Source organism: Pteropus alecto, unplaced genomic scaffold (assembly GCF_000325575.1).
Source record: "Pteropus alecto unplaced genomic scaffold, ASM32557v1 scaffold40, whole genome shotgun sequence".
Taxonomy (NCBI): domain Eukaryota; kingdom Metazoa; phylum Chordata; class Mammalia; order Chiroptera; family Pteropodidae; genus Pteropus; species Pteropus alecto.
The window spans coordinates 6210545-6218868 of NW_006431919.1; the positions used below are offsets into that span (position 1 = coordinate 6210545).

Consider the following 8324-nt stretch of genomic DNA (forward strand, 5'->3'; position numbering starts at 1 on the left):
TCTCTCTCTCTCTCTCTCTCTCTCTCAGGAGTATCTGTTATAGGGAGGCTCAACACCTACAATTTGTCCATTTTATTCTAAACATCATCTTGGCATCATAATTACATAGCAAACAGTTCACTCAAATGCGGGCCAAAATTATGAAGACCATGACAGTATTTATTTGGTTTTCTAAAAGGCTTTGTGAATTTCAAAACCTTGACTAAGATTTTTAACTTTAATCAGGGTAAATAAGTTCACATTGCAAAGGATGTAATAGTTTGGCACTCAGCATCAATTTCCCCTCTTTGTAGTATGCCCTTAGTGCTGCAGAGGTGGGAAAGTCTACAAACTTTCCCAGATCCTCATGAACTACATGTCCTGGTATTTTTTTAAACAAGAGCAGTTTTAAAATTGTGTTAGTTCATGTGGAGTTACTGTACTCTGTTAATGGTGACATAGTATTACTTAATTCTATATGCATTCAACAAACATTTATCATGTGCCTATTATGTGCCCATTACTGTTTTGGGCACAGGGTCTCTGCCCCATTGACCTACATTTCAGCATTGGAAAGGGACAATAAGTCTACTTAAAAGATAAAATACATATGTACAAATAATACTAGAATGTATGCAATGTTAGCTAGTAATCATTGATTTGTAAAATTAATAATAATGATGTAGCAACATTCCAAGGCACAAATGTGTCAGAATTGCATGACATTCCTCTGTGATAAACATTTAGATTGTTTTCAGATTTTTCTTATTAACCCACGAAGCAATGAACATCCTTGTGGATGCTTCTTTTCTCCCACATACAAATATATTGTTATGGAAGAACTTTCTAAAGTTTCAAAATGATGGGTTATGTTATTGGTAAGAAATAAACTTTTTCCCCTTATGAATTGTAAAGCCCTTCCAGACTGTAGACTTCTTAAATTCTAGGATTTAATATGTTGAAGGATTTCAGGCCAAAGTGTAAGGGGATGGAGAGAGAGATGGGTCGCAGCACTGGGCCATCCAGGTAACCTTCCCTGACCATCTGTCCCAGGACAATGTCTTTAGTGGGTCCCAAGGACCCTCCCTTTCCTCTTGATACCTTTCCCTGCCTCCTCCTCACTCCCTCTCCCTGCTATTATTAATAGCAAGCTGGCTGCAGTACAAGCAGTGTTATCGTTACCTCTCTTGGCCCTTGTCATATTTTATTCCGAGCCTGAAGTTTTGCCAATTGTTAGCAGCTAACAGGTATAAAAATAGCCCACTTGTTGTAATGAAGGACATAAAAATGCAAAGAGGGTTGTGGGCTCTCTGCACTGGCCTGTTAACCTTTGCAAGATTTGCCGCAAAGTATTGACCACAGCGCAATGAAAAGTTGGTGAGTAAAATAAGGACAGAAGAGAGTACTCAGTGACAGATGACAGATCAGTTTCCTCCTTTGAAGAGGTGGGAAGGCTCTGAGTGGTTTTGCAATCAGGCTCTTGTTTATTCCCCTGTCTCTCCCTTGAGAAATAGCAGGCTGGATCTTTTCTTTTCTTTGGGATAATTAGGTTGTTTTAACCTCAGCAAGGGGTGTTTATCTTATAAGCAAGCTGGCTTTTTCCGTTATGCTTAAGATGTAAAGATGATTGAAGGGCAATTGAACATTCATATCTCTAGTTATTTGTATCTCACTCGTGTGATGGGTGAGGCACTGTGTTGTCACCAGACACAAGCCATATGTGGTCCCTGACCTCCTCATGAGATTTGTAGTCAGATCTACGTGTTAGACATTATGCATATAATTGTTTAAGTGGTAAATGAAACATTGATATGTGTTATGAGGAAAATAACAGGTTGGTATAAGAGAGTTGAAAAAGGCAGGGGCGTCTGATTAGGATATCAGGGAAGGTGATGCTGAAGCTGAAACTTAAGGCTAAGGAGGCAGTCATGGGAAGAGTGGAAGTAAGAACATTCTGGTAGAAGGAAGAGCATATGTCACAGGCCTGAGGATGAGAGAGGAATTGCAAGGTCATTGTAACTGGGGCATAGTGAGCAAGAGGAAAAGTGGCAAGAGATAACTTAGTTGAATATAGGCTGATAACTAATTCTGTAGGGTCGTTGAACTGAGGTATAAGAGCTGTGGGCTCATCCTAAAGCAGTGGCACACTATTGAGGAGTTTTAGGTGCAAACAAGACTGGCGTGATTGGAATGACGTTTTTCAAGGTTCCTCTGGCTGCTCTTGCTTATATAGATGGGAATGGACACAAGGAAGCTACTTCGGAAGCTTTCATCACATAAGGGATGGTAAGGGCTCAGTCTAATAGGGTGGTAAAGAGCATGGAAACAAGGAAAATAAACTCAAAATGTTTTGTTTCTTTCCAGGCAAAATTAAGGAAACCTGGTGATGGATTGGGAGTTAGGAGTAAGAGAGAGACTTTGTGGGATATGGAATTTGAATCACTGTTATTTTTGTGAGGTAATTCTTGATACAGTCATTTCTGTGGCAGTTTTACAAATATTTTCTAAACCTATCCTCTTGGAAATTGTAGTTTGCTTTTTTCTTTTTTTTAACTTATTTTTTTTTCATGGCAACATAACCACAGAACACACTGTATAATATGGTTAATTTTTCAAAAGTTACTGGTGATTAGACTCAACATTTCATTCTAGTGTTCTCTTCTACAGTCAAGTTGCTTGCTTTTGATGTTTCTTTTGCATGTAGAAAAACGGCTTGCTATGGCAGAGACTGAGTTTCCATTTTTGAAGACTGTGAAAAATTTCTGTTCTATGCGTGAACTAGACCAGTGGATTTCAAGTAAAGTTAATTTTGTCCTTAAGGGGACAATTAGGAATGTCTAGAATTGATTATTGCAACTGAGTAAGTGCTGCAGGCATCTAGTGGGAAAAGACCAGAGATGCTGTTAAACATCCTAAAACACACAGGATATCTCCCACACAAGCAGTCATCTAGTTGAAAATGTCAATAATGCTGAGGCTGAGAAAACCCGAACTAGAAGGATGTTTACTGGCTTGGGTTTCTGTATGTAGCTAGAATGGGCTTAACCTGTATCAGTCATTATAGTCTGTTATGGGCAGCATAGGAAACATAAAGGGTCCTAAGTTCTTTTAAATATCCAGAAACTGGAAACATTGCCCAGAATGTTCAATTCTATAGCCTTTATAAAATAAATTAAAAATTACATGTGAGAAATCAAATACAGAGCTATAGACTCTATTAATGAAAAATGTAAATATTCAATTAATATCTTGTATTTCGAATTTAGATCATGTTATTAGCAAATCTAACACTTAAAGCATGTACCCAACGGATACTTCTTCAGATTTCTGCCAAATTAGATCTGTACTCTTTTCATACTTATTAACATGACATCATAAGAAATACTTCCCCAGAATAACCCAGTGATGAAATGGACAAAGTATATAAATAGACAGTTCACAAAAGAAAAAATGCATAAAACCACCAAACATGAAAAATTTATTTCAGAGCTTCAATAATAAATGAAAAATCAGACCGTTTTTGCATATCAATTTACTTACATTTTTATAAAAACAAAAGTATCTAAGGAGTAGAGAAGGATGCTGTGGGTGGTGTTTGCTGCTCATAACCACCAGAATTCATTCCTCTTTGTTTTGAGAACAGTAGTTGTGAAAGCATTGGAAAAGTACAAGTATCTTCAAGTTTTTTCCAAAAGGAAAGACTATTTCATGCTATTTTAAAGTTGTCTTATTATTGGGAAAATGGAGACAGAAAGTGATGAGAGTAATGAGGGGCATTTCCTGTATTACTTTCCTTACAGATGGGAATCTCCAAAAAGCTACAAAGAAGAGAGTGTAGCTACTCATTCAGGCAAAAATGATGGCCCCAGATATGACTAAATCATGATAACCTTCCCAGGAATAAGCCACATAGAATCTACTGCTCTGTGAAATGAGTGGAGCCTAGGTTACATATTAACAAGTTCTATTGAATAGCATACCTATTAAGGATGTCTTCTTCCTTAAAAACAAAACAAAAACAAAACAACAACAACAAAAAAAACTACTGAAATGTTCTCTATTGCATCATCTAGTCTTTTCTTCCTCTCATAAAATGAAATGCTACATTGACCAATATGTAGCAACTTCAGCAGTATGCATTTTTTGTTCATGTTTTAATGAGAACGAAAAAAGAAACTCACATTGGCCAACAACTGGCAACAGCGTTGTGCCCCCAGTTTGTGATGCTGAGAACTGCTCATCCAACAGATTGGTTTTCCCACAGCATTGTATTAATAGACATCCAATGCCATTATCACTGGAAACCCATAGAGTGTCTGATTTGGGAATAAGAGTGCACACATAACAATGTGCAATTAGAATGGAAAGTTTTAAAGCATTCATTTGCAGGTTCAAGCTGGAAAGTACCAGGCAGTTTCAGGAATTCTTCCTGAGCTACAGAGACTTCTGAATATTTTATGTTTCAGAAGACTTCATAATGGCATGTTTGTTTCCTGATTTTCAGGGTGACGTTTATTCAATCTAATGGGAGGCCAGAATTTGGGAAATGTTTCTTCATCTGGGTTCTGCAATTAAGCAGGGCAGGGAAGAAACAGTTTTAATGCTCCACTGGATATTTACAGTTGGATAATATTTTTCTTGTTCGGGGGCTGAATATACCCTGGTGTGCTGTTTTAAAAATCAATCATAGATACATTTACATAGTTAGTACAAGCACAAGCAATTCACAGAGGGGATATATTTCAGTGTTGGGACAAATAAATTAAGAATACAATTCCTGCCAGTAGCATTTTGTACCCAATCTGCTCCACCCTTCTTTCCTTTAATGCATAGAAATTTTTACAGTGAATGTTTCCCTGCTGCATTGTATTAATTGGAATCAAAAGTCATTATTAGAGCAAACCCATAGAGTGAGGTTGTTTAATTAGGAGGCAGTTCCCAGCATTAAAGACATAGGCGTTAGTGAAAACTCAGTATAGTGTTACAGAGTGAAATTTTAACCAATTATATCCAACATTCAGAAAATTTTTGAGTACATACAAAATTCTAGAGACTATCTAGTTGATGTTGATAGAAAATGTCGAGGAGAGGAGTTTACATGTTAGTATTTTGGAGAGTGTGAAATTGGTTATTAATTTAACTATTAAAACTTTGTTTTCCTGATTTTATTCCCTCCCTCCAAAATCTGACAACTTACTTCTTACATCTCTTTGTGATAATTAATATCAAGAAAAAATATATTAAAAAGTTACAAATTGAATGCAAGAAAGGACAATCCTAAAAGGATTTGGGTACTTTAGCAGGGACAGTGAGCAAATATTCTGTATGCATGTGTGTGGGAAAGGGGCTTGTGGTAGTAGTGGAAAGGAGAGTTAGGAACAAAGTGATTCATATTTATTTTTTAAAAAATAAGTATCAAGTGACTGCCATGTGTTAGGCCCTGTTCTAGCTGCAGGATGTGAGAGTAAACAAAATAGATCTCCTCCCTAGAAAAAAAGGTCTTCATGGACCTTATATTCTATGGAGATAGAGGGGAAGGATCCTGATAGAGAATAAATATATGAAATATATAGAATGTCAGATAAAAAACATAATAAGGCAGGAAGAATGGTACGGAGTATTTATGTGTACCTTCTGTTTTAATTTTAGAGGTTAGTTCTATCTTTAGGCCTGGCTGGATCAGCAAAAAGATCTAGTGATGTCATCTACACGTTTGATTTCTCCATCTCCTGTTTGATTTTCTCTTCTTTCTACTATAAACTCTCTTAGTACGGTATCTCTAAGAGGTCCAAGCTTACATCATCAAAAAACTAGCAATTTCAACAGATAAAGCTTCTATTTTCCAGTGTTTCTAACATAAAGCTCCACACGTGAGTCTTATGGGCCTAGTGAACCAATTGTTAGTGAAGGAAATATGCTGATAGACTAGGCCTGGGTCATATGACCACTTCTGGCACCAAGGGTTGGATTCAGCCCCAGACAAACCAGGGACACTGTAAACGTGGAAGGGCTGGCTTGTCAAGCAACGTTAACAATTCTCCTGTAAGAGAAAGGTGGCATGAGTGTTTGGAAGGCAAAAACAATAGGCATCTATATACTTTGCCCATCATGATTTTCCTTTCTGAAGCAACACAAAATACAGCTATAGTGTCTGTACTATCTGTGTAGAGGAAGAGCTGTTTACGTTATTATGGAACATCACATTATCCATCATTGCCATAGTTCTGGGATATGGTAGGGACTCAAACTTTTACTAAATGAACAAGTGAATAAATGAATGGAGCAAGTACATGATTGTGGCTGCCTTGGTTAAATAATATTTTCTACCACTGTTAGCACAAGGAAAATTGTAAAGAAGTGTGTATTCAACTGCCTTAATAGAATGAACAAAGAAAAGTGACTCAATTAGTTGTAAGATGGTTGGGGTACTATTAGCCACTTAATTGAATAATTACTAGTTTGGGCTAAGGGATATTTTTATCCTTTACTCTGATTTCCTATGTCTGGTCTATAAGCATTCTTTAAAAATTCCCTTTTAACAAGGGAAATTAATATATTTTGTGTCTGTCCACATTCTCTGAGACACTTAATTAAATATTTACAATTAAAAATACTTATTTACTTTTAATTAAAGTATATTATATGACTAATAAATATCTTAAGTAATAAAAATACATTATTTTTTATTATTTCTGTACATGATATCATTGTCTGAAGTTCTTAGGCCATTTACTGTTCTTCAGAAATTATTCTGGGTGATTAAATTGCAAGAAAGATTAAAAGGAACACTTTGCATTATGTGCAATACAGACTCTGCAAACTTATATTCCTTAACTTATTCCCCAGATAACTTTGTATATAATAGGGACATTTTACTAATTAGAAGCAAATTCACACATTGTGGTCATGGGAGAGGATGTTTAGTGTTTATCCAGGACTATGTAATCCAAAAGAAGTGTCGATATTGCTCCTGAGGAAAGAGCCACATAAGTATTTTATGCATAAATGATATTTGGAAGCTGAAAACCTGAGTTGTATTTCTTGGCCCCTAAATTGAGCTCTACTCTAGTTCAGCATTATAAACAGATCAGTCTCAGTGAGAATTATAACACAGAAGCATATTCTTGATTCTTCCACCCTCTCCTTTAATATTTGTTGACACTTTCTTGTTCTGTCATCCATTCTTCTTAGCATTTTTTTCTTTTTAGCATTTACCATGGGACAGAGATTATACCAAGCATTTTACTCCATCTCCTCCTGTTGTGATAATGGCTAATCTTATTAATTTCTTTCCCTGCATCGATTATTATAATTACTCAGTGCATTTTTCCCTAGAAATAACTTTCTCCTCTTATCAGTGGTTTATTTTCCTAACTCAGTGATTCTCAAACTGAGTGTGAATTGAAATCATTTGGAGAGCTTGTGAAAAATTGTTGGGCCCCTCCCCAGAGTTTCTGACCCAGTAGGTCCAGTGTCCTGCCAAAGAGCCTGGATTTCTGGTAAATTCTCAAGTGATGCCCATGATAGGGACCACACTATGAGAAACGCAGTTCAACCTCAAAAAAGTAATTGGTTATAGTGAAAATCCTTTTGGTATTGTGAGGAAAGAGTTAGATGTGGAATGAGTTCCACCCCAGTTCTTCCATTTAGGGAATAGATTGTTAATTTAACTATTATGAGCTTTGGTTTCCGGAATTGCTAATTTGTGTGTATGCATGCATAACTTCTTAGGGCATTTTGTAAGGATGAAAGTCAAGAAAGGATATGAAATACTTTTGAGCTGATAGTATTATATAGAATTGTGATTGAAAGAGTATTTAAAGTGCCATCAGGACCAGTTAGAGGGTGTCTGTTGAGGGGGTGAAGGGAGGGTAGGTTAAACATAGAATGATCCTCTTTCCTTCATTTATTTATTCAAGAAATATTGATCACTCAATAGGTGCTAGTGGAGAGAGACAGCAGTGAAGAAATGAGACAAAATCTTATCATTTGTGGAGTTTACATTTTAGAAGTAAAATGACAGCTTAAGAGTAAACAGCACACTCTGAAGTAAAACATGAAATAAAAACTAGAGGGGGTATGGCCATAAGTATATGAAGAGAAGCAATTTTAATTTATGCATATTAGGATTTCATAAAACTATAATATTAGTTTTCAAACTTGGCTGAGCAAAATAATCTCTTGGAGAGCTTGATCATAATGCAGATTCCTATACTTCACCCCCAGATATTCCTGTACAGCAGGCCCGGGTTGGGGACTGAAAGACGGTTCTAATGCAAATGGACTTTTGGACCTCACTAAGTAACAGTGAACTAGAGAGTAGTAAGAAGGTTTAGAAATATAGG

General features: G+C 36.3%; 1 protein-coding gene across 1 annotated transcript in view; it reads left to right on the forward strand.

The window, feature by feature from the left end:
* Nucleotides 1-8324, forward strand: part of SGCD (sarcoglycan delta) — an 818344-nt gene that overhangs the window by 434041 nt on the left and 375979 nt on the right. The window lies entirely within an intron of this gene.